We start from the raw sequence: 26,179 nt of genomic DNA, 5'->3' as shown, positions 1-26,179 counted from the left end.
AATTGGAGTAATGCTGTATAAAATATAATATTATTATTTTTTTACGAACTTGTTAGATAAGAAAATATTAATAACTTTTAATTATTCGTATTTAATGTTTACAATTTTTATTATTCTCTCTTACTCAACAAACTAACTTTTCTTAATTTTTTATTATTATTTATAATTATTCTTTTAATTTTTACGTACTTTATAAATTCTATAGATATAGAATTAGGGCTGTGTGTGCCTCGAAATACCGTGCCAAAAGTCTTTGAGAACGTTGATTCTAACAATTAATTACAGGAAAGTTCACAGATATTTTATTAGCAGTAAAAAGTTCACCATACTCAATTTATGAAGCGGATAATTATGTACATAATAGCAAATGAATGTGTACTTGGTAGAGCACAAACCTCCACCTAAAATAATTGACTCTCAAAATATAATGGCATCTTACTGTTAGCATATACAATCTTCTTACAAAGTTTTACCAACGGTTTATAACTATTTTCATAATCTTGACAAAACAGACAAAAAAATAGGTTCAGTTTGTTTGTCAGTGAAAACTAAACTTCGTAACAGGTAACAATTGGTTTTGGTTTTACTTAACAAATAAAAGAAATCACAGATTCAAATTTTTTTTAAATGAACCAAATACCATGGTGAACTTTTTTCCTGGTAAGTGAAGTAAGATGAACACACCTCACACGCTATATTACGAATATATATAAAGAATCAAAGCTGAATCAATTTAAATTAATTGCACATTTTTGGTAGGTATCATTTATTAGCAACTTCGAACCAACATTTAAGGCAGTACTTAATTAATTAATGTCAATTTTATACATTCTAATTAATGCCACAAATACTTAAATACAGTTTTAATATACTCCATATTAACACAATCATAGTCTAAATAATAATTTATGTGGTAATAGAAAAAGTTTAGTTAAATAATTACAATTTTTTTTACTTTGATAAAAGTGATACAAAAACAATTCATTACATCATCAAGGATCTATTTTTTTGGGATATGTGAGACTGAACTAGAATGAGGTTATTGATCCTCAATTATTACAACACTATAGAGTGAGTATAAATAGAGTTGTATAAAATATGAACTGTCGTTAAGTTAAAAAAAACGGAAATTCACATGGTAATCCTGGGAGTTCGAAGAATGTTCTGGAGGAGATCAGCATGGCTGTCGTGATGGTTTATTAGATTAGCTACAGACAGCTATGATATAAAGGGAATGTACACAAATCCCACTCCGTAGTAAGAAAGGATATAGGCATAAATTACTCGAATATCTATATTCAATTTGTTCTGAGTGCAACAAGGATTCACACATATAAATTCCCATAAAATCTTCACTGTTGACTTTTGACAAAAAAATCTCCTTTTACATTAATTTCAAGTATTTTTGTATGATTTATTCTCTTTCAAGCAAAAAGAAAAGAAGAAAGAGATCATGTTGACGAAATTGGAACGGTTTCAATAGTTTAATGTTCGAATCAGTGGGATTTACTCATTAAGATGCAATTAAATACATTCACGGTTAGGCCATATAATAAATATGGAAGAGAAAAAAAAATACTGGGAAAAAAATATAAATAGTGATTACTTCTTTACGTTTAAATTTAATTATGATTCTTCGCCGGTCATCAAAGGAATATTTTTGTCAATCCTCGAATCTATAAAAAAATTATATACCAATAACATAATGCCCGCTTTTTTAGGCTGTTTTGTAACCATTTACTTTAAATCCGCTTCTTTATAACATCTTGAGTTATAAATGTAAAATAACTGGCATTTTACGTCATTTTTATGAAAATAGTTCATACTATAAGGTAGAAATTTGAAATCATCATGAAGATGAAACTAAAAAAACCTTATTATCTATGCAATGTCGTAGTTTTATCAAGTCATATATACAAAATCACACTTAGACAATTAATATCTATCGAGTAAGACTAACTAGTTAGATAATGCGTTGATTTTTTTTTGTTTACAATTATTTAACATTTGGAACAACAACTTTGCCCATCTGCTAAAACCTACATTTGTTATTTAAGCCATTGAACAAGAAAATTAGCATTCAAAACTTGATGAAGAGTAGGGTTGGCCATCATAACATCTAAAAAAAGTATTTTTGGGAATATATTTTGAATTCATAGGTATACTTGGACGTGATAGCCCTCTAAGATAAAATAGAAATTAAAATCAATTGATAAAAACATTATAAAATATCTAGATTACAATTTTTAAAAAATGTGTCTAATCATACAAAAATCAAATAAAATGAAGGATATTATTTAGAATTCTCTAAGGTCACCCATATCGCTTAAGGGTCTTAATACTCATTTTGTTTTTCCATGGCTTAAACCAAATAATATATGTGGGTGGCATCCGTTGGGCGCTCCAAGAACTTTATTTTGTTGCGATAGTGTTATATTATAAAGATTTTAAGGAGTGCTTAATTTCTTTAAAGTCATAGAATTGCTTTGACTAACTTCGAAAAATTTCTCCTGCTGCCCTTCTTCAATAATAAAAGATTCCAAGAAATAAAAGGGCCCCATGTGATAAATATCACATATTACAATTATGTTAATCTTTCACTATGAAATTCCTTTATCTAGGTTATGAAATAAGCTAAATAACATTTGTTTTCTTCATATTTTTATACTCACAAAATATAATTTAACATGAAGTTGTTTAATTTTCCCAAGGGGAATTTTCTCATGAATTATAATACATATAACTGTATGTTCATACTTTTTATATGTAGATATTTATATCTAGTTTATTTATGCTTAAAATTAATAAGCCTAGAATATCTAATTAGGCATATGTAAATATACCTAATAAGCATGTACCAAATATGTATAGCATCTCATACTCCCACACCACAGGGTGCCCATTCAAACATAGCTAATGAATATTTTTGAATCAACAGTCATAGCATGATCGAAGCCCATAATAGCTCTCTCTTACATTTATAACCAATCATTATAAAAATATTCTCTAATAAACAAGGTTTTTACGACAGGAGCAATGTTAACATACAATTAGATTTATGGAAAGGGTTTGAAAATAATAATTATAATGATTATCCATTGCATGTTTTTATGATATGAATTATGTATTTACTTTGTTATTTTAACCCATTAACGCCCATGGTGAGCATATGAACAGCATATACATTAAATACAGTATATATTTATTTCTTCCATAGTTAATATCAATTTGTCCTTACTTGATCTTCTTTTTTGTTCTAGACTTTTGATTGAATGATCAACAAATCATATTTACTAAAGTAGGTTTGCCCGGGACATTAAGGAATTAAAAACTCTTCTGCTTATTATAAAGCATAAAATAAAGACCATAAAGTTTTAAGAATTATTATCGCTGCAATGTATAGAATGCAGTCTCCGTCAATGTGGAATATATGGCGACAAAATCAAAAATATAATATCTCAGATTTTGGAAATAATATGATTGATGAAATAACTAATAGAAGATGGAATACACATACAGACAGGTCAAAACTTGAAACATTGGTGACATTTAGTAAAACTTAGTCAAAGATTTTACAGAAGGTCTACAAAAATATCAACCGCATGTTTTTATAATTCTTTAGCTATGAAAGAGCAAAGACAGAGTTAAAAGACAGAAAAATGGTAGAGGTTTGTGACTCTGTTGATGATTTTTTTTTTCGTTTTTCAAGATAATATACAAAATTTTCATTGAAACAGTTTTATCTTAATATTTCAACCTTAAGTTGGGCATTTTAAGTAAAACACCAGCTTTTACAGTGGTATATGAGTGTAACAAAATACCTGGAACTCAAAAATTTATACAATTCTATGGTAACACTTACCCCTTTTGTTGGTTATTTCAAGCGAAACACTAGTTTAAAACATGTTAATTTTATATTTATATCTCAGTGCAACCCTAATACCTGGAACTCAAAAATTGTAATTATTTATCCTTTTGTTATAATCTTACTCAAGGGAGAATCATTTTATTGCTTCAGTGGTATTGATAGTGAAAAATATTATCACTACAACATTGTGTACCATTATAAACTATTTGTTAATTCTTGATAACAAAAACAAAGTTAAAATTTATCTTGTTATCTTTTCATTAGTCTGTATTATATTGAAATTGTAAATTTGCATATTAAGCTTTATTAAATAGCAACTAAAATTAGTAGTAGTTTAGGTTTATATGTACTACCCTATATATTTAAAACACTTAAGGTCATGATGAAGTACATTAAATATATATATATATACATAACCTGGAACTAGAAAAGTATATAAACATGTGTGTAAATTTTCTTGCAACAATTTCAAATAAATTCTCTATTCAAAAATTGTATCCAAGTTTTGTACACCCTGCTCTTGGTATTTTGCTTATAGTGTCGATCCAAATTTGAAGGTAGAGCCAAAACATTTTTTTAACTATTTAAAATAAGCCATTTCAGGAAAATTTGAAAAAGATCATTCGTCATCTAAAAGGTAAGAGAAAAGTTTATTAGATATTTTATTAAATATCAACAAGTATGTCTGAGCGTCCACCTGATAGACCTCCTGGTCCATCTGAAGCGAGTGTAGAAGGAACGCCTCACATATTTTAGTCGAGAGCAGTTAAAAAAGGAATGACTTCAAGATTAATGAAACAAAAATTATTGACACTGGGACAAGAGGTTTAAATGGGAGATCTTTGTCATCATGATTGAAGATACTCAAGATTCGCATTGAAGGACTAAAACATTTTGACAGATACGATATGGCTATGCTGTTTGATTTTAAAGAACATGAAATAGCCGGAGCAAATCCAAAGTTTGGAATGAATCAAGTTGCATTCTATTCAAAATTTCCTATTGATATAACGGGGAGAATGGAAAACCTAAAGAAAACACACACATATAGAATTAAAAATATTGAAAGAAACTTTGTCAATGTAAAACTAAGATTAAAAGGAATTGACAAACTTAGTATCAATAAGAATAAACAAGTCACGATCACGATGGTCAACACCTTAAAAAGGGTGAATTAAGTTAGAGCGGTTGAATGGTTCAAGCAATTTGGAGATATGGTTGTGCATTATCCAAAATATGAAGAGGAGGAACTTAAATACAAAAATTATAAGGAGATATGGCGGGATAGGTACTACGTTGTGGAAGTTGTTGCAGATCCTGCAAATACACCATAGATAGTTCCTATGGATAGGTACCTAATAAGACTAAAATTTAAAGGCTCCAAGCTGCAGTGTCAAAACTGTTATGGTCTTGGAAATACAAAGGATGTTTGTAATAATGCCAGATTTAATATCCAGGAATATGCCAATAAATTAAGGCAAACTATTTCTCAATTATTTTCTAGTGATAGTAAAGAAACTGACCCTCCGTCCAATCCATATCTTATTTTAGAAGGAGAAACTCTTCAGGAATCAAGCATCTCTGGCGCTGTTGATGCGACGGAATCAAGTTTGATCTCATTAGTAATCGCCAATAATGTCGGATCGGCTGTTTAAACTTCTGATGAAATCCTTGACAAGACTAAAGTAGAAAATAACATTGAAGATATTGATGTGGACCTTAATGGACAATCAAATAATGAAGATATGGAAATTGAGAAAAATATCAACGTTCCTTCAGAACTTAATGAATGAGATACTGATGCTCTTGACTCCTCCTCAACGAACACAGTTGAGATAGTTGATAAGTCATTGTGTGTTTGGAGGATGAAGAAAAAAACCGTCGCTAAATCTAGATCTTATCCTATTTTCAAAGACAACGGCTTATTCAGTTTCTAAAAGATCATCTACAAATTCGGTTCTTTAACTACATAAAGGTCCAAATAAAATTCCAAAGAGTTACGTTTTATCTTTATATTTTAGTTTTTATACTTAAATTTATATTTTAAAACCTCAATAACTTTTAAATATCAATCAAGTATATATGATTTTTACAAACTGCCGATTTCTGGAGATCAGAAAATGAACATGGGAGTGAATAAAATAATTTGGCTATATACGAGAGGTGGAAAATACCGGGCCGTGCAGAATTATTTACCGATTTTTGTTCAGAACATATCGCGGACAATAATGACATTTCGAATGACTTGAGAAACAATTTATTCATACATTTTTAGAATAATAAAATAGTTTGTGATCAAATTTAATCAATGTAGCCACCATTTGACTCAATGACACTGGCCTTTAAGGCCACCATGCCCTTAAAGGCCAAAAAATTGTCGCATAATCCATCTCTTGACCCTTAAAAACCTACATAAAAAATTCCAGCAAAACCCAGACATTGGTTTGGACTTGATTGCCAGACAAACACACCCACACACAAAGATATTCATATTTAATCATAGTGATAATTGAAACATAAAAGAAAATATGTTTAAAATATATTTGGATCTACCTGGTGTTATCATAAAATCACCTTTTTTTTCACGGTCAAAAACGTCCATTTTCGGAAACATTTTTTTCACTCTTTAATGTACATCCATATTAGCTAAATTAAAAAGTTTCATGCAAAAATGTTACAAAATATTCCTTAGCGTTAATGGATTCATAGGTAGTAGCTATACCTTAAGTATACCATAAGGATTTATGGTGAGAAAAAATATGTGTTTATAAAACTAGTAAACAAATTTTTTTCTTGGATTTTGATGGTGTGTCTCTTATTCCTTTTAGCACGAGAAACATCAAAATTTCCTTCATAATCCAAAATTTATATTTTTGTGGCCTTTTTTTATAACATGATATACATATTGTTATTTATCGCGTTGAAGGATCTAAATCTATACTAATAAAGCAAAGTTTTCCTTCTGAGGAGGTTTCATTTTTAAAAACGCCTTTTCTATCTAAAACTAAGTGACTCATATTAAAAAAAGAAAGCAAAGAACATTTAGGGTTGTGAATCCAATGCATTTCTTAGTGTACAATTTTTGTTGTTGTTGGCAGCTTGAACATTCTTTTTAAAATTATAAAGTCCCTTAATTGATCAGATGGAGTTGCAGTGATTAAGTAAACATTAAAGTTTTCATTTATCTATCCTACCTATTTCCTTCTCTAGGAGCCACCGTGAATAGAACCTACGCACAGTGAGTTCAAGATAATATATTTTCCTAATCGCGTTGTCCATTGACCTACGTCGCTCCATTTCATATTTTTTCAACCTGTTATCATTATTTTTTTATTCCAGAGAAAAGGGCATGTAGTGATGGATTAACTAAGTGTGAGTGTGCTCATGAAAAACGGAAATTTTTCAATGATGATTTGTTAGGGAGTTATATTAATAAAGCAAATTAATATTATTAATTACAAAGTTTGTCAATTTATCGACGCTTAATAACATCTAGTAATGTCGGTTACTACGTCTAGTATAAAATAAAATATCAAATCATATTCGTAGATATATGTTTACAGATTCAAAAAAATATTTTAGTCGTGTATGGAAGAAAATGCGGAAAACCCGTAAACCCGTAAATTGATGATTTTATCACAATAATAAACATTATAGTTAGTTGTAAAATGAAGACATAAAACTAACTTTTAAACAAAGAATACCTTTAAACAATTAATATATGGTTGAATAGAAAATAATGAAGAAGTATAAAAAAGCAATGTGTCTCGATTTTAATATTACTATATATATGTATGTATGCTAAAAAAATTACATCAATTACCATTTTATTGGAAAATATGGAGTTAAAATCATTTCCTATTTTTAAAATAAAATCAATAAATCGTTATTGTTTTAGGGAAAGCCATTGGTAAATCATCAATATTTTTTTAATTTATCAAATGTATGCTAAATTGGTATTTATGGACGATTTGTTTCAAAAACTGCTGAAAATTTACACGCCCTAGAGAATTGGCTATTCCTTGAAAACGCTATAACCTACGAGGCCAATTCATACTTCATTTAAAAGAACTTAAATAGGTTATTACTTAATAAAATACTCTTTAATGTAGCAAAACATACTTGCTACTTTAAGTAGATTCCTTCGACTACGGGAAATCTTTTTTCGCTCAAGATATCACTTTCTATGATACTATAGATAACGTTACTTAATTCTTTTTTCTCGTGACGTATGTAGTCTTTTTCTTCGCTTTACATTTAATTAAAAGGATGAATTTATGGAGCTTGTATAGTTAGTAATAAACTAATATTCATGGCAACACAATACCCCTTTCAAAAAAAAAGTTGTGTTGTACCCAAATGTATTAATATATATGTATTTTGGTACTTGGTTTATAGCTTTGACAATAATCAATTATTGTTTTCAATTTTTGTTGATAAATTACCCTTTAAAAATATTTCATATTTTTATGTTTTATGTTGAATCATCCAATTTTGAAAAAATACAATCTAATGCTAAACAAAACACAGTTTTTTTAAGGATTTTGATGGAAGAAGAATATTTATAAAGATTTCATTTGTTTATAATCTAAAGGATTTCATTTGAAGTGTAACTAATTGGTTTTTATTTATAAAATAGTATTTTTCGTGAAGTTAAATTTTAAATTCCTTAACATTTAAATATATTTTTCCAAAAAAATGAAAAAAACAAATAAAAATGTAATTTGGTAAATTATAATTTTTTACACATTGTTTTATCGACATTGAAGGATTTAAAAATAATGTAACCTTTACATTAAATTTTATTCAGATTGAACTATACAAAAACAAACTTAAACAAACTTTTATGTTTACAACTCATTATTGAAAAGTTGGCTTAAACCATTCAAAAAGGAACAATTATTCAATAAATTCAAAAACAAGATTTACAAATTGTAAGAAGCGTGTCAATTACTACTAATAAGTTAAAAGTAACTTAAAATATTATTTTTTTTTTAACTTTTGTTATTCACAAATGAAATTGTAGAAAATTCCAGATTACAAGTGAAGAAAAAATTCTTAGAGTATGGAAAATCAGAGCTAAATAAAATTTCAAACATTAAATGAATGACTTGTTATATTAAGTTTAGATTATACCTTACATTCTAGAGTATATTTTAGTGTCAAGATATAATTGATTAAAATCCATTCAATATGTAGCTGTAAAAAATATGCTTTTACTCGCATGTGAATTTTTTTGGCAGTTTCCCATCGGAACACTGTTTTTATTTTATTTTCCTAAGACATCATAATCATTATGTATTCTTTGATTTTTGAGGAGATAACATATCTTGATTAAATAAGTAATCACGTGTGGTGTGCGCATAGAAGACAGAAAGTAACACAGATCATTGGTTGGGCAACTATACGTCTAAGTCCTATATGTACTCAGAGTATAATTCAGGATTTACATTGGAGTAATTCCTTCTTGTGCCCTTGGTAGATACGAAGTGTCGGAGTTGTGATAATTCCCTTCACCACCCTCTCGTATAGATATTCAATTTATCTAATAAAGCGCCATGCTAAATTGCTTCCCTCCCTAACATTTTTCCAATTTTCAGGTATACCATGTCGACCTTTCGGTTTTTTTCATACACAATTTCATACAAATTTTCTAATCTATTTAAAAATATATAACAAAGAAAATAAATTGAATTTTTTTCTTTTTTTAAATTTGTAGTCCAAAAAATAACTCCCCTCTATTGGTATTTTATTTATTCTAGTAAATCAATTTTCAACAAGTATTTCATGTAAAATCTTATACACTATGTACATTATACTATATATAGCACACTAGTAAATACAACATTTGTAAATCACTACTAGTAAAGATGCCTTGATGATTCCTTTTTTGTTTGTTAATTATACTCTAAAAAAGGCTAAAATAACAAAAAGAGGCAATCCATTTCCCCATTCATTCAACAAATTCTATTTTATTGCATGACAAAACAAACTTTAAAAATTAAAAAAATACATCATTTCTAAAATAAATGAAGAAAGCAGAAATAAACTTCGTCTCTTTCTCTTTTTTTTTGTCATCTGTTTCAACAACATCTTGTGTTTGTTTTAAAGAACGAAATCCTCCAAAAAGCAACATAAAGCGCTTTATCTTTATTAGTTTTTACATTAGTATTATTTACAAAAAATCTATCTATGTAAAGAATGAGGAATAGACATGCGTCCATTTTTCATTTGTAAAAGGTTTCATATTGTAGAGTCGATCACTACTTTCAGGCTATATATGTAAATCGTATTATTAATGTACAGTGCGTTTAAAAACAACAACACGGAATAATATGTATTTGCCCACGAAAATTGAAAGCCCTAAAACCTACTGGACCAATTCATACTTTATTTAAAAGAACTTAAATAGATATTTGGAATAATGCCATATTAGTTAGAATTATAATTTGAAATAAGGAAACAATTAATTTTGCATTATTAACGAGTTCAATTTTAAGTTGCATATTGTGACCATATACAAGGATATATGCGGTTGAAACTTTAGTAGAGAAAAAAAGCTGTCAGATGCTACAAAATTACACAATTCTTGGCTCTTGGCGTCTGAACGCGATTACAATAGGACACAAAACATCTGTACCGTTTTCTGCCTCAGCTGGAACACTTACTGGCGAACAAGGGTAGCCATTTTAAGAGCAAAAAGTCAATATCGATATAAATGCACATTCAATGTTTTTAATTTATAAGCCAAATAAAGCTCCAGATATTTGACTTAATGTAGTTAACCTGATTTTTTTTTCTACGTTTTTTAAACACATGAATGTTATTAATAATAGTTATATTATATATATAGCCCGTCAACACAAAGATATGCTAGAATGATTTTCTTCAAATTTCAGTGTGGATTATATTTGTATTCTTTGACAAGTTATCGTCGATTTCTATGAATAAATTATTCTTATTAATCTTTTGGAGGGGTCCCAAATAGTACTTAAATTAGCCAAAATTAATCGTCACAATAAAAAAAAGAGGAATTTACCTATTTTTTTAAATATTTTTTTTGAAAACCATATCAGGACCAATAAAAGTATCCTTCATCAAAGAAAGGTTTTGATCTATAGCTACAATTCTTTGGTATGTTAACTCATTCCCCAATTTTGAATACAGAGTAAATGATTGACTCAAAAATGTCAATAAAATATTGGTCTGTAAGCATATATGGAGTAAAAAAATTAATCGATATTTTGTCCTTTTTGATTTTTTTATATTGATCCACCACATATACATTAAAACAATATGTCAAAAGCTACAAGTACCTTAATTATCAATGTATCATAATAGATATTCTTTTTTGAGTGGCAACATGGATGAAAAGTATGTGCTCATTGGATCTTAACAAGGATTCTAGAACAAATCCCTTAGCTAGTAAAAACTTCCCTTGAACAATAACAAACTCTTTTGATGTAATGAATCAAGTATTTTAATTATTTAAATATAAAGCGGGCCTTCGGGGTATCATGTCTCAGTAGTTTTTTTCCCACAATTCCCCCTCCCTCCTAATACCCTCTACACATTTTTTAGTTCAAAGTGTAAATTAGTTAAATCTAGCCATAGGTGGCTTAGTTCTTTTAATGTACGTTTCTCTGCTTTGTATCGACTGTGTTTCTATGACTCAAACCATCTTTAACAATTTATGAACTACTAATTTAATTTATTTAACTATTTAAGTACGTAAATAGGGTAAAACACTGTAAAAAGTGGGGGAAACATAGAAACATTCTTGTTTGTCGAATCAAAATTTAAATCGAAGTTTACTTCTTAAAAAGACACTTACTTCCACGTCTACTTTTTTTTTTTTTTTTGTCAATAAATTTTTCCTGTACCTCTTTATTAAATGTTTGATTTCTCTATTTGAACATCAAATGTCAGAGTCCACTTCAGCCGATCTACTAACAGCGTTTTAAAGTCTTAAATTAAATACTCCGTATAATTATAAGTATGTTTCTAGGTCACTTTCATAAATATACATTTTTTAATTTGTAAACAATTGGAAAATAATCAAAATCAATAGGTATCAGAGAAGATTTGAATGAGACTAACCTTCCTTAAACTACTAGTAGAACTGCCCTGGTCTGAATAATGATAATATTTTTTTACTGTAAGAGCTCATAAATTCAATCACATTTAAAATAAACGTCTATCATATAGGAACAGAAGGTATTTTTTCCCCAACCATTCACATAGATATGAGTCCGAGTTTGCCAGAAGAGTTGATCATTGCTTAAGTCATCAAACCTTTGTTAACTTATAAACAACCACCTAAAATCAGTGTTCATGCTTAAGCCTATTATCATCATTCTATTCAGGTACAAATTCATATCATGAATTTATAGTCGAAAGCTTCAAGCCTACAAAATCACTGATGCTTCGATTCCTCATATACTCCCTCTTTTGATTCCTGGGATTCGATATAGACATAGAGTACAGTTTATAATCATACCCATGTGTCATAGCTTTCTTTATATCTCGCTATTGAAGACACCAGATAATGAAAATTCAATGATCACAATCTTTTAAATTTATACAGGTTAACAGGTTTCCATCATAAACAAATATAACCTACAGCCTTGGAGTAGAAGTGGGATCTAAATTATTTCTGAAAAATTAAATCTTTAAATCTGAGCCTTACAGGATATTTGATTGATAATAAATAATGAAGGGAGTTGAACTCTGTTTAAAAAAAGACTCCATGTGGAGGAGGCTTTGTTCAGCAAATTATATATTTTATTATTAGTAATTGTACTGATCATTTAATTAATGTTAAGTAAGATGTAATTGTAAATCTCTTTTAACATATCTTCAAATATATTGGTTGTTCAAGATGTTTTATTGTTAACTTCCGAGTTAATCGAAAGATTATTAGCCCTTGGAAGAATTGTGAAAGTAGACATAACATTTCTGATGTTGAAGATCTTGTAAATTCGTCTTATATCTACTATCAGAAGGAGTCAGAGTCGATTCTTGGACAAAAGGAGACGACTCACATTTTATTAAATAATATCCTACGGCTCTTTCTTGTGTCTACCATGAGCCATGATCATTATATCAATAGGAAAAAGATATCATCTAGAATTTTGATTGGTGTAAAATTGTGTACTGGACTATGTTCATCTTTTGACTTGCATTTTCTTTGTTAGGTCTGAAATTTTTTGTAGAGAAACTTTCTGATCTTGCTCTACAAAATCCGAATTAATTTTTTGTTCAAAGATGTGTGTATGTGCCATTATATTTAGATATCAGTTTTTCATTATTTCAAACAGTCTTGTCTTCACTTTCATTTGTCTCTTTAACTCATTAAGTTTAAAGTTATGGATCTAACCTCGTATTGAACCATAATTTACAATAAAAATTTATGGTGCTCATTTTATTTGAAAAATATGTGATCTATCATTTAACTTAGAAATTTTTAATTAGTTTAGATGTATAAATATACGAGTCTATAATTAAAATATTTTTACAAAGGTACAAATGTTTATCCAATATCTGATAAAATTCAAAATTGGTTTTTTCCTTCTTCTTCTTAAATACGACATACTAAAGAATCGAAAGAAGTATGCAATTTTAAAATATTTATTGATAAAAAATAATTTCTTTTGAAGTTTTCTAAAAAGTTTTAAAAATATTGACATATTCATTGGAAGATAAATTGTTTATTTTTATAGGATATCAAGATATTATATAAACATGTTTGATTATATTTAAACTATATACATATTAGAATACACCTTATTGTATTAATATGTTTTTTTAGTCAGTTACTTCAATTATAATTAGATTTGAAAATAATTAATTATGATTGTCAAGTTGTAATGTAGTGTGGTTTTTTTTGTCTATTCACAGTGGCATGAGCAATGAAATTTTTTCATCAGAAATGACCAACACTTTACCAAATATTGTTGACGTTGAGAAAATATAGAATCTTCTTTGCACTTTCCAACTGTCTCAGCTGGCTCTGTTCAGAGATAAGATTTCTTGTTTTCCTTCTCCTCTATTTTGCTCCAATGTCTTTCCGGATCGAAACTAGTAAAATATAAAAGAATTCATGTTGTACACAAATACTTATAACCAAACTGTAATTATTTGTAAACAAAGACATACACATACTAGTAAATTGAAAATAAATTGTTTGTTTTATTTATTTGCAATTAAAAAAAGGCTAGCCTTGAGAGAATACTTCAATAATGCAGAAGTTCATAATTGATTTTTCTTGCTTGCTTCCTTAGATTGTCTTTTTTTTCTTAGATTTTTTTTTCTTCATGTCATTTTTGTATACCCAATTGAGAATTTTTTTTAACAAGGGTATTACCCATGTTTGAAAAAAATACCTGTCATATAGTTAATATAGTAAGGAAACCTCGTAATCAAAATTAACAGGAATCAAATCGTAATTAAATATTAAAGAAAGTTCTTGGTCCCCACTTAGTACATTTAAATAACTAAGAAAATAAATTAAATGGGATTAATAATTAAGTTGGTTGAAGTAAGTTGCAAGTTCGGTGGCATTGATTCACAACTTCCTTTTATTTATGTCTTTTGGAAAGCAAAACATTTTCATAGATGAGAAGGCTGATGACTTTTATTTGTAGCTGATTGAAGATAATGAAAATTATTTTGCAACTATTTAATGACTAATTATAATACAAAATTTAATTAAATGTTACAAATTTTTCCTCCAAGACTTTTAAAATAGGAATATATGGCAGCTGACAATTTTAAGCCATTCCGTAACAAGAAGAAAAAAAACAAGCTCTTCTTCGGTTGAGCATTCGCCCTTTCTTTTGAGTTATTACGCCTTATCCACACATTAGAAAAAGACCATAAATTAAATAATATTTTCTAAGTATAGCAGGTAAAGTCCTGATTAAATATTAATTTGTAAGTTTGTTACCGGTGCTTCTTTGGGCATATTTTCGTGAAAGCACATAATACACCATTTTTATTGTAGTCAAAAATATAACTCAAATGAATGTTCAATATATATTCAACTTTTCATGTAATAAATTAAGTGAGGAAGCTTATGTATATTTTGCTATAACTAAATGCAAAAATTCCCAAAAATTTATATTTGGTGTAAAGGCAAAAATAAAATCCCTGGGGACAAAATCCTGCAGTAACAACATTAAAATATAGGCTATTTAATCGGATTATATGAAAAAATGGCTAAGGAAAAAAGAAAAAGTGACATAGAGGGGAGGGGGGTTGGATGGAACAACTATTTTATAAGGAAGCAATATTTATCAACCCCTACATAAAAAATTACATTTATGTATTAACAAACATAAACATTATGTACGTTTTTTATCTTTTTAAGCATAAATAAAACCATACTAATAGGGAAGTTTAGTTTTTCCTAAAAAAATTGTGAAACAAATTTTCACGTTGAGATATCAAAGATGATAGTGGAGAGTAGAACATAGACTGGTAATTCCTTTATTGCTTTCTTTTATAAAATCTGGGATACAGAAGTAAAAATAAAGACAAACACATCCCTGTTTATTATAGTGCAGAATTCTCTTTAAGTGTCTTTAAAATATTCTTATAACCGACGTCAATTGAAAATAATTGTATAAATTTGATCTACTTTTCAGTTTTTTTCTTTGTCATTTTCTCCAGCCCTTTTTTCATGATATCACTTCATAGACACCTCTACCACGTTTTGATTTATTGACAAATTATTTATCTAATGATGTTAGGGATAAAAATAAATCGAATATCATTTTAAGTCGTTAACTTTGATTTTTTATTTATTACAAATACTTTCAAAAAGAAGAATTAGTTGCTAATATTTATAAATGAACTTATAAAGATTATCCTGAAAGCCTAGTGCTTACTCTACATAATTTTTTTTTTTTTTTGATACTTCATTTAACTTGATTTCCCTCATTTAATAGTATTTTCCAAATATTTTATATTAATAATAATAATTGCACTTAAAGCCTAGCTACTAGAAAGCTATTTTATACTTAGCGCAAGAATAGCCTTACAACTATGGGTATTAATATTATGTACTTAAAATGAGCTCAAAAGAAATTTTAGGGGTCAAACTGGACTCCATTAAAATATTCAAGGACTTGAAAGCATTTATTTGATACTCTAGTTGTATTTGCAACATCAAAACTTTTTCTCACCTCTGATGAATATTAAGAATAACTATTTCCTCTTTTCTGGATGTTTAAGAGTAATTAAAATGTATGTAAACATTCTTAGGTTTTGGAGGAGCTTAAAATGGGGAAAAATATCTTTCTGGTGCCTACAAATACATATTATTACAAAATTACGGGATAGATATAAGAATTGCATACTATAGAAGTAAATGTTATGGAACGGTAACAATTACTATGTAATACAAAAAGTGTACGTAAATGGGAATTGTCAAAGTTATTCTTTATATGAAGTCAATTATTCTATGATTTAAAAAAAAAAAATTATACTACACCGAACAAACGGAGTGCCGAATGACCAAATTTTCGAAGGGACACATTTCTGAATCACCACTTTGCCGGAAGGTCACAATGTTGAATTACCACGAAAAATAACAGTATTAGATGATGATTCATGTTACAATACTATGTACATAATTTTGATTTGCTCCACTTTTAAAGATTACAATGTTTAACTATTTGCCACGAACTACAACGATAAAGTGTTTATTACAAATCATGGTGTGGCTTCTCTAACACAAAAATATTCCGTGTATTTTGTTGTCTGCTGTCGATATTTGGATTTATTAGTGAATATTTCTTGCATTTCTTTTCGTAGGGACTTGTGCTCCTTGTGTAGTGTAAGGAGAATTATGGAGCAGAGACGACAATTAAATGATGAACACTTAGTCATCGCAATTCGTCGAAAATGATTAAAAAACTAATTTTATAAAATCGGAATAACATGAATGGAAATCCTAGTTACATAGTATTAAAATAGAAATTATCACTAAATATATATATTATTTTTTTTCCGCCAATATTTCCGTTCGGCAAAATGTATTCCTTTGATTTCAAACGTACAATGATATCTGTCAATATTTTGGTTCTAGGAAAATTTGCCGAAAGTAATGTTATGTCGTAAAAAAAAAATAAGTTTGATTAAGATTCATGGAGTAGTAGAGGGGGGCCAGAGATAGTTGCAACAGTTTTTACTCATTTACTTGGAGCATGTTCGACTCCAGCAAACCAATGTTTGACACAGCATACGATATGTCTACTATTGATTAAATATATTGATAGATTATACAGTCAGTAGTTTTTCCACAAATTACATTTGAATACGACCTATTCAATTTTGCAATTACTTGAGACAGTTGCAACTCTCAGTTCCCCCTCCCCAAAAACCTGCGTTTTATTATACAATTGTGATGCAAATTTTGGGATTCTAGTGTTTTTTATACTCGGGGAAAAAGGGCGTGTTGCAACTATCCCATGTCTTCTGTACCATGGAAATCTAGGATAACTGCAACGCTCACGCGTTGAAAAAAAGAAAAGAGAATTTGAAGCTATTGTTTTCCCCTCGCCTTTTCATACTCAACATCGTATTTACTTAATACAGCTTTGTTCATCATAATTCAGAAGTGCATTGCTGACAAATGTGATAGTTAATTAATTTAAAATTTGTGAGCACAGTTAGTAAAATATCCTGTAGCACTTGTGGATATGGGATTAATAAGTTATCTATATATTTCAGATCATACCTAATAAGTGTTGTGTTCCCAAGTACTCCTCCGGATATGATGGAAAACCAGCCATAGCAAGGTTATCGCTCAATTCTTTTCCACTGGATGAATCCTCAAAAGGTGCCTGGCTTAGAGCCATTCCACGGGACAGCAATGGGACTTAGGCGCCTTCTAAGTATTCAAGGGTCTGCTCTCTCCATTTTCACGAGGATGACTTCGTATATGAGAGTGCAGACCACAAGAGGAAATATCGATCTTATGGAGTTGAAGATAGTAAGATCCAAAAACGTTATTTGAAACCCTCTGCAGTGCCTAGTATTTCCCCCAATCTTCGGAAATACTTATCATCCGTCAAAAGTCAACGGCCTACATCGAGAGCTACCACATCAGCCAGGATTTCTAAGGAAAATTAAGTTATCGTTGAAGCTCAACGATCATTATTCCTTAAAAATTATATTTTTCACTTTAGTGATTTGTGGCTTAAGTGTGGAGATGAAAAATTCCTGACGAATGTTCATTGGAGGAGGACGGAGGATTTAATTAAGTTTTACTGTCTACCTGAACTTTATTCTGATTTTGTCGAAATCGAATTCTCAGTGATGATAAATAGTGATTTGACATTCAATTAATACCACAAGAACGTCAACCTAGATATGAGCTGCGTGAATCACCTCACAACGAATAGAAAGATCACTTCGGTAAGCCTTCTCCAGAACATCCTTGCTCCTATGAAAAGTATTCCTTTTCCTCCAATGAAAGATATGATTAATCACTTCATCAATGAAGTTGAGAGTATCGTTGAAAATCTATATCCCTAGGATATACTCACACAAACGGAAAAAGTTGATTTTCATAAGAGAGCAACTTGCTTTGATAAACTCTACACCGAAACAGAAGCGATACTCTCCTGTATTATTAGCTAAATACTTCTCTGTTATGGCATAACACCAGCCCAGCTTTATATCGTCAATTATCAATTATCAGAAAAAGGCGGAAAAAATATTAGGATTTCTTCCTTTGTAAAATTTGATGGCCTTGATCTGAGTGACATACAAAATATTCATTCTGACTCTGATAAAAAACAAGATTTAAACCAAGAAGAAAAGATTTGTATTGATAAAATTTTGTCGACTTTACAATCTACAGAGTTTATTTTTGAATTAGAGGATGACGAAAAATCGATCTTACTCTTTGTTTCAGGCTATATAGCCTAATCTCAATCCTTAAAGTTAAAATGTAATTTATGCGAAGCCAAACTTGTGTTCTCAAAAAGTTTTCCTCAAGTTAGTTTGGACAAATCAATTGAGGAGTGTTCGAAAATCAACCTCCTAGATCAAATTAATAGAGGAGGACTGGTCACTCCAAGCGATGACTTATTTTCGATTCTCAAACAAATTTATTGTTTATATAACTTAATTATTTCATGTAAAAATGCAAAATCTATTTCTTTTTTTTCAATACAACAATTTAAGAAAAGTATTTACAAAAATATGTTGTGAGATGATAGATTACGAACTAATTATAATTAATCAAAACTATTCTAATGGTCATATTTTTAAAGATTTTTTAGCATTTGTTGCCAAGTTTTCAATATTATGACCAAGAATTTGTCTAAAAATAAATGATAAAATTAATTTGAAAAGGTTGCACGACAATGTTAAATCTTGTAAACAAAATAAAAAATTGTTGAACTTACTTCCCGATAATATATATGAATGAGTGTCTTATGATAGTTGTAATAATTCCTTAATTTATTTTAAATAATAGTTGTTAAAATTTTATCGCCTTTACCAATTTTTTTCCTTGTTTATATGCGTCAGACTCATACCGGAATGAATAAAAAGGCGCGAGCGTTCCATGTTCTAGATTCCCATGCCTGTAGTAATCATTTATGATTCCCATTTATGCTGTTCTGATAATACAAGAACATATTTTTCATAATTTGCCATAAATTGAAAATATTTAGGTAGTGGTCATTGTTGATTCATACGATAATGAGAATATCTTTATTTGACAATTGTCCCCATATTTAATCAATATTTTTTTGGTATATTCCCTTCATTGTTCTTTCGTCAATCATTATTTTCTCTCCATTCATCAATGTTTAATATATTTTTTTATTTCATTATAATATAATTTAATAAACATACATAAGTAGTTCATTAAGGATTTAGTTTATTAAAAACAGACTTAGTAGAATTTAAGCCTTACTATATATACTTATTATCTAAAGAGACTCTATTAAAAGAGGCGACAAACATATAAAAAAAAACATATCACTTTCAGCTTTGTTAGGTTTTAAATTGTTTACTGCACTATATTCCTCCTTTTACTTGCACCATTGTAAAAGATGACGTTTTTGTAGAGAAATATTATTGTTTTATTCACCTTTTTTGATCGAATGTATTTTAATGAGTTAACATGATCAAGACAAGTGTTGTTGTTTTTTTCATTATGTCTCATCTTTTCTTGGAGTATTTTTATAAATATCATAATTAAAGTTTAAAAAAATACAATCTACCAGTATATAAAAATGAAAAAAGAAATGGAAAATTAACGTGGTACCCCTGACAATTCCAAAAATGGTTAAAAGGAGAGCAATTTCGCTGTCATTAATTTATATTATTGGCTGCAGCTGCTATGACAGGGCAAGGAAGAAAATAAATACAATTCGCACTCTTTCTCTAGTGCATAGACAGGAATTACTGTGATGTCAATCCTCAATTTTACTCCGAGTTTAACAAAGAATTTTCTCTTATAACTCCACAACTAATCCTACGTATTTTAAGAGCACACTAACTATATACTTAGTGGCTCCCTCCCTAAACAGTTAATAAATAAAAATCACATTTTTTTAAGGTCATATTTTTTATGACACTTACCATGCTTGTCATTTTGACGGCATATTTATCTCATACAGACGTAATTTTATAATATCATATGTATATGAAGTACAATAGGTTGTGCAAATCAGTACAATTTTTTATTATAAAATATATACATTGATATATACTTATCTTATCTGCAATATTATAGATAAAAACATAAATATATATTAGGTAAGTAAATGAAAATCATTTTTCAGCATATGGAGTTAAAATCTGAATACAGATGTTGTTTATAAATAATTAAAGAATTTATAATTAAATATAAAACTGAGGTTCCACTTACTTATGAAATTTGCATATTGTATATGATTATGTTTCTCTCAAACTTCCAGAGTTTAAACTGTAATACAGATAGTGATTTGTTTTTTCTTATTTAGGACTGAAGACTTCATTCTTTTCCAGTCAATTCTTAGTCCATTCCAGTTCAGTCATTCATGTATATCAAATTCAAAATAATTGAAAAAAAATATATAAAAATTATTCAGAAAATACTTTTATAAACGACATATACTAATATAGGTAATTTGAATGTTTCGATATTGTCAATTCTAATTCTCTTTTTCTTAATATAATAAAGATAGAACATGAATTGTATTAACTAATCCCACTATATCAATCCGGTTCAGTAAGATAATAGACAAAGTCTCGTAACATCACCCCCCTTCCGCAAAAAAAATATTCTTATTATTGGCTCTTATAACCTTAGTACTATTATTATAGATTTTAAAAAAATAATATGATATAAACTTCAAATAACATACCAACATATATCTATAATAAAAAAATTGACTAGATGAAAAGTTCATCTTTGATTTTTGTCAAAAGATTAACAAATCAAAATTCGTGAAGAAACTAGATGAAAACTTTTTTTCACAAATTTTCCAAAAAACTAGTTACAAATATTTATTGGTATCATAAATAGAAACACAAATATACCAATATTTTTTTCATATTTGCAAAAACAACAAAGTAATGGAAATTAATGTTCTCGAAAAAATAACCCGCGATAACTGGTTCATTTTTGCGAATAGTGGTACTGTTAGAGTAAAAAAAATTATGTACAAAATACATCATTTTGCTGCATTTCTTCTTAAAAATTGAAAATTGACGTTAGAAGGACACCCACAAATTCTATTTTATATATACGGTATACAGATGAGTAAAGGTGAGTTCAATGAAGTCCTTAAGCACGCATATTTTAGTTAAATTTTTAAGCAGCGAATTTAATTGTGAAACAAAAAGGTAAAAAATAAATAAAAGGATTAAAAATTGATATTGAGCAACATAAAGGATAAAAAAAAAAATCTTATTCAAATTTAATATGTAGATTTTATACTTTGCCTTTTACTGCAAACCATAGTTATGAATTGAAAAATACTCTCAATTGAAACAAGACTCTGGAATAGGACAGCGCCTGAGTAAATAATTTATACTTTTTTTTATATAATAATATTAAGTAAAGTAGTACTCTGAAGAGCAGATAAACCAAAATTAATTATTAAATATGCTTGTAGATTGCAACATTTTTACTTGTACATATATATAGTGGTAAATTAATTAAGCTATCGCATGTAATGGGTTAAGAAGGAGTTAGTTGTTCTTTTCGCTCTTCTTGGTTGTTTATCAGTAATATACTTGTAATTAATTTTTAAATTATACATAATATACAAATCTAATTCAAACATCTGCGTAAACCGCGTAAATAAGAGTAAAAAATATTGAATACAATGTAGATGTATATTTATAAATATATACATTTGACTACGACTCACGGATAATTATTTTATGCCTGACTCAACCATCTAATAAAACACTATTATTAACCTTCCTTTACGCCAGGTTTTAGGGGGAGTGGCACACACCCTAAACATGCTCATGACTGGGGGCTCCACGCTGGATATATAAATTTTTAATTCAAATACATGTATAATCTGAGAATAATCTTCTACAGAATGGACATTTTTTATAATAAAGGGTAATTTGAAAAAGTAAATTTATAAATGTTATCTATTTTCTAGAAGAAAATTGAATTTTTCAAACGAAAGGTCATTCAAAAAATAAAATATTATATATATAATGATAATTTCTTTTTCAGAAAAACAAAGTGTCATTTGAAAAAAAAGGGTCGTGCATTTTATTTTTTATAGTGAATTTTAAAAAAGTCAAGAAAGAAAAGATGCCCACACATTTATCTTTTCACCAGATCCCGTTCAGACTAAAACCAGCCCTGATCTTCATTATTTACAAATTTAAGCATCACATTATTCTATTATTGGTGATAAATCTTTATAACTACCATTGTCGTCATTTAAAAAATGATTTTTAAAATTTAATGACGAATTACTAAGAATAAGTAAGTTGAATGTAATTTTATATTTATAGGACTTCCCAACTTGTATTATAGCTTCACGTTTAAATAATAATTGACTAAGGGGTGTACCCCACATTGTTTGGAGTTCTTAGGCGTCGAAAACAGACAGACATCTGCTTTAATAATATGTATATACATTCCCCTTTTCTGCTTTACTATGACGTGTTGAGCTTTCGATACACATGTTTGTTGTTAAAAATGAATCATCCATAGACAGACACAAATATGCTTTATTAATATAAATAAAAAATTATAAACCATAAGACCTACCTGGGACAATGAAAACCATCATTTTGACGGCTCATATTCATAAATCATAATTATTCCTATTACTATAGTGCATGTTTCTGATAAAAACCTGTTACAAAAATATAGTTTTATAAATTAACAACAAATTGATAATTTAATTTTCGAAAAAAACTTACAAAACAAATCTTTTCGTCATAGAAATATCATGTTCTGAACAAAATTTTATTCTATAATACACTGTAATTAGATACAACTATTATGTCTTGAAATTAAACAAGAATTCCTTAATATACTTCTCATAAAGTATGTTACATCAATTAATCTGTAATATTTGAAATGTTTGATAGCTAAGTACCAGATATATTTTATTAAAAAACTTTACTTAGTTCTGGTTGTTGCTCGATTTAAAATTTGTAGTATGTATTTAGAAATTTGTTAATAAAAGTAAAAAAATAAATTTAATTAATGTTCAAACAATCGAAGGTGTTTTATTTATTGATTCATCATTATCAATTAAATCTGTAGAATTAGATAAAGGAATGTCATACCAGAACTTGTTTTAGGCATATAAAATGTCAAACTATCAATATATGTACTTGATTGATTTGTTTAAGAGATTCCTCTTAGATAAGCTAATGTTGTTACTCATAAATTTTTGATTTAGGGTTTATATTATTCAACCTGTAGACTTTGTTCTGGTAGTATAACTTCTTCAGCAACTTCGGAACTCAGTAATTTTAATATTTGCTAGCATAGGTCTATTTCAATTTTTTGAATTTGTCATACTATGATAATCTTCAAGTTACTTGAAATCCGAATAGCTAGACAATGATTACCTTGGCTCCATCTACACATATTTTAAGTCTTTAAAGTCTTGAACATTTGTCATTTTTAAATTGAACATGAAATCAATCTGTACTCATAAATGTGTGATCTGCTTCAAGATATTTTTATGTTATGGTATTTGCTGAAATTTTTGAAGTATTCATTATATAAATTAAAGTTGTAAACAATGTATAGTTTTTTTTGGGGCACCTAAACTATTAATGTAATATATTGTGATGTCAGTATCTCTGTCCTAATCTCATTTGTTTTTTCATGTCAGTCAGCTGATATAAAATGGGTTGTTTCCTTTTACATATGAACCAACCGGTGCAAGTGTGTGATTAAATGTTACAAGTCTTCGAAAGAAGCAGGTTGATTTAACATTATTACTTTTTTCAAGTGAACACATCTTTCTTATAAAAGTATCTTAAATCAAATAAAGTATGGCTAAAACTCATCCCACAAATTTGAGTATAAAGCTGATAATTTATTCAAATATGTCCATAAAACATTAAGCAGTATGTATGTATAAAGTAAAAAATATGTTTTCAGATTTTCTACTTTTCTTGATTTTTGTTCAAGAATATTTTATGTTGACACACCACATACGTATTTAAATAAAGGGGAAGATAAAGGAGGAAGAAGGCCAAAATGATACCATCTAAAGTAAATATTATATATACCTTCAAATTGAGATACAACTTGGTATAAGAGAAAAAGCTCAAGAGTTTGATTAAACTAGAAATTGCCTTGTTGGACATTTTAACTCCACTAAGAATAAAGAACTCAATGTCAGACATTTTTCCAAGTGATACTATAGGTGAACAAACTGAATACTTTTTATCATTATCCTTCATGTAACCTAAAACAATAATTGAAGAAAATAATATTAAAATTTGTAGACTGGAGAAATATATAATTTCAAAGTTTATTATATCAAACAAGAGATCTCCTGGGTCACTTTCATCTTCCTTTTTCCTATTTATCGCCAGGTAAATATGAATAAATAAATAACACCCTTTGACACCTCAATGGATAATTTCAAAATTTGTCAATTACTAAGTAACTAATGAAGTACCATTCTCAAAAAGTTACGAAAAAAAAGGTATGATCATTTATGAATTGACACAGAAAGTTGAGCCAAAATATGATACAAGCAAAATATTAAAAATATATTTCAGTTTTTGGAGTGGATTAACACAAGTAACAAAGATAATATTACGATAGAACGCAAAATATATTTTCTATAGTAAGTATTAATATATTTGGTATATAAGAACTAAAAAACGAAGTTATTGTGGATTTAATTATATGTAGTTATATTGGACATGCATATTACATATTTGTGAATATGTAGGTTTTATTCAAATAAGTAATGCTTTTTTATTGCGTAAATGACGTCTAATATTCATTTTTAATTAAATCTCTTTAAATACTGAAAAGAGCATTATCCTTGGGGACAAGTATTATTCAAATTAACATTTTGAATAAAAATATTTCGTGTGTGTATTTTTTTCCTTAATGGGAGCGAAAATGAAATTAAAAATGTAATAAAATTTATACAACTGAAAGAGGAAAAAAGTATATAATGCTGTTTTCTTTAAAAAGCTCATATGTTTAAAGAATGATAATACTTTTTCATCTCAGTTATGAGATACTCTCTCTAATCATTGTTAGTAAATATATTTTATTATAACACATGTAGAATAAACTTCAATAAAATATATATTTGTGTTTTAATCTCTTGAGAAATTCTTGAGTAATACAGGTTTATTTTTTTGCAAATATTGTTTGTATTAAATCTAATATAATGAATAATTCAATCCCTAAAGTTGCAAAAAAAGCAATATTGGGAAAAGGTGTGCAATTAATCAACACATGGATGTTACATATGAGGAGTATTTGAGCAAAAGTTCCACAGTTTATTTTTACTAAGAATTGATTGAAATTTTCTTCATAGGATCCTTCTCTAAAAATTATTTAACGAAAAGCTTTATGACAAACTCTAGGGAATCAATTAGTTATATATAAAACTTACTCTAATTTATGACACGTAGGTAAATGAGTATTATTAAAACATATATTTCATTCATTTCATAACTTAGTTTTATGTAGTTGTAAAAATAAACATTAGATATTGTTGTTGTTTGGTATACCGGACTTATGGTGTACCGGGATATTGATGTATTTAAAATAATACCATAATAACTGATATTGAAGCCCGTACTTACAGCTCCATTTTTTCTAAACTA

At 28.2% G+C, this 26,179-nt stretch overlaps 1 long non-coding RNA gene across 1 annotated transcript in view; it reads right to left on the bottom strand.

The window, feature by feature from the left end:
* Window positions 1-12,662: 12,662 nt before the first annotated feature.
* The window catches only part of LOC121117837 (uncharacterized), a 90,819-nt gene continuing 77,302 nt past the window's right edge, over window positions 12,663-26,179 (bottom strand). Inside the window, exon 3 of the long non-coding RNA XR_005864254.2 lies at window positions 12,663-13,948. This is a non-coding gene — a long non-coding RNA (uncharacterized lncRNA). The remainder of the gene's footprint in view (window positions 13,949-26,179) is intronic.

This window comes from Lepeophtheirus salmonis, chromosome 5 (assembly GCF_016086655.4).
Source record: "Lepeophtheirus salmonis chromosome 5, UVic_Lsal_1.4, whole genome shotgun sequence".
Lineage (NCBI taxonomy): Eukaryota > Metazoa > Arthropoda > Copepoda > Siphonostomatoida > Caligidae > Lepeophtheirus > Lepeophtheirus salmonis.
Note: the sequence above shows the minus strand (reverse complement) of the source record. Positions and strands in the feature narration are given on the sequence as shown.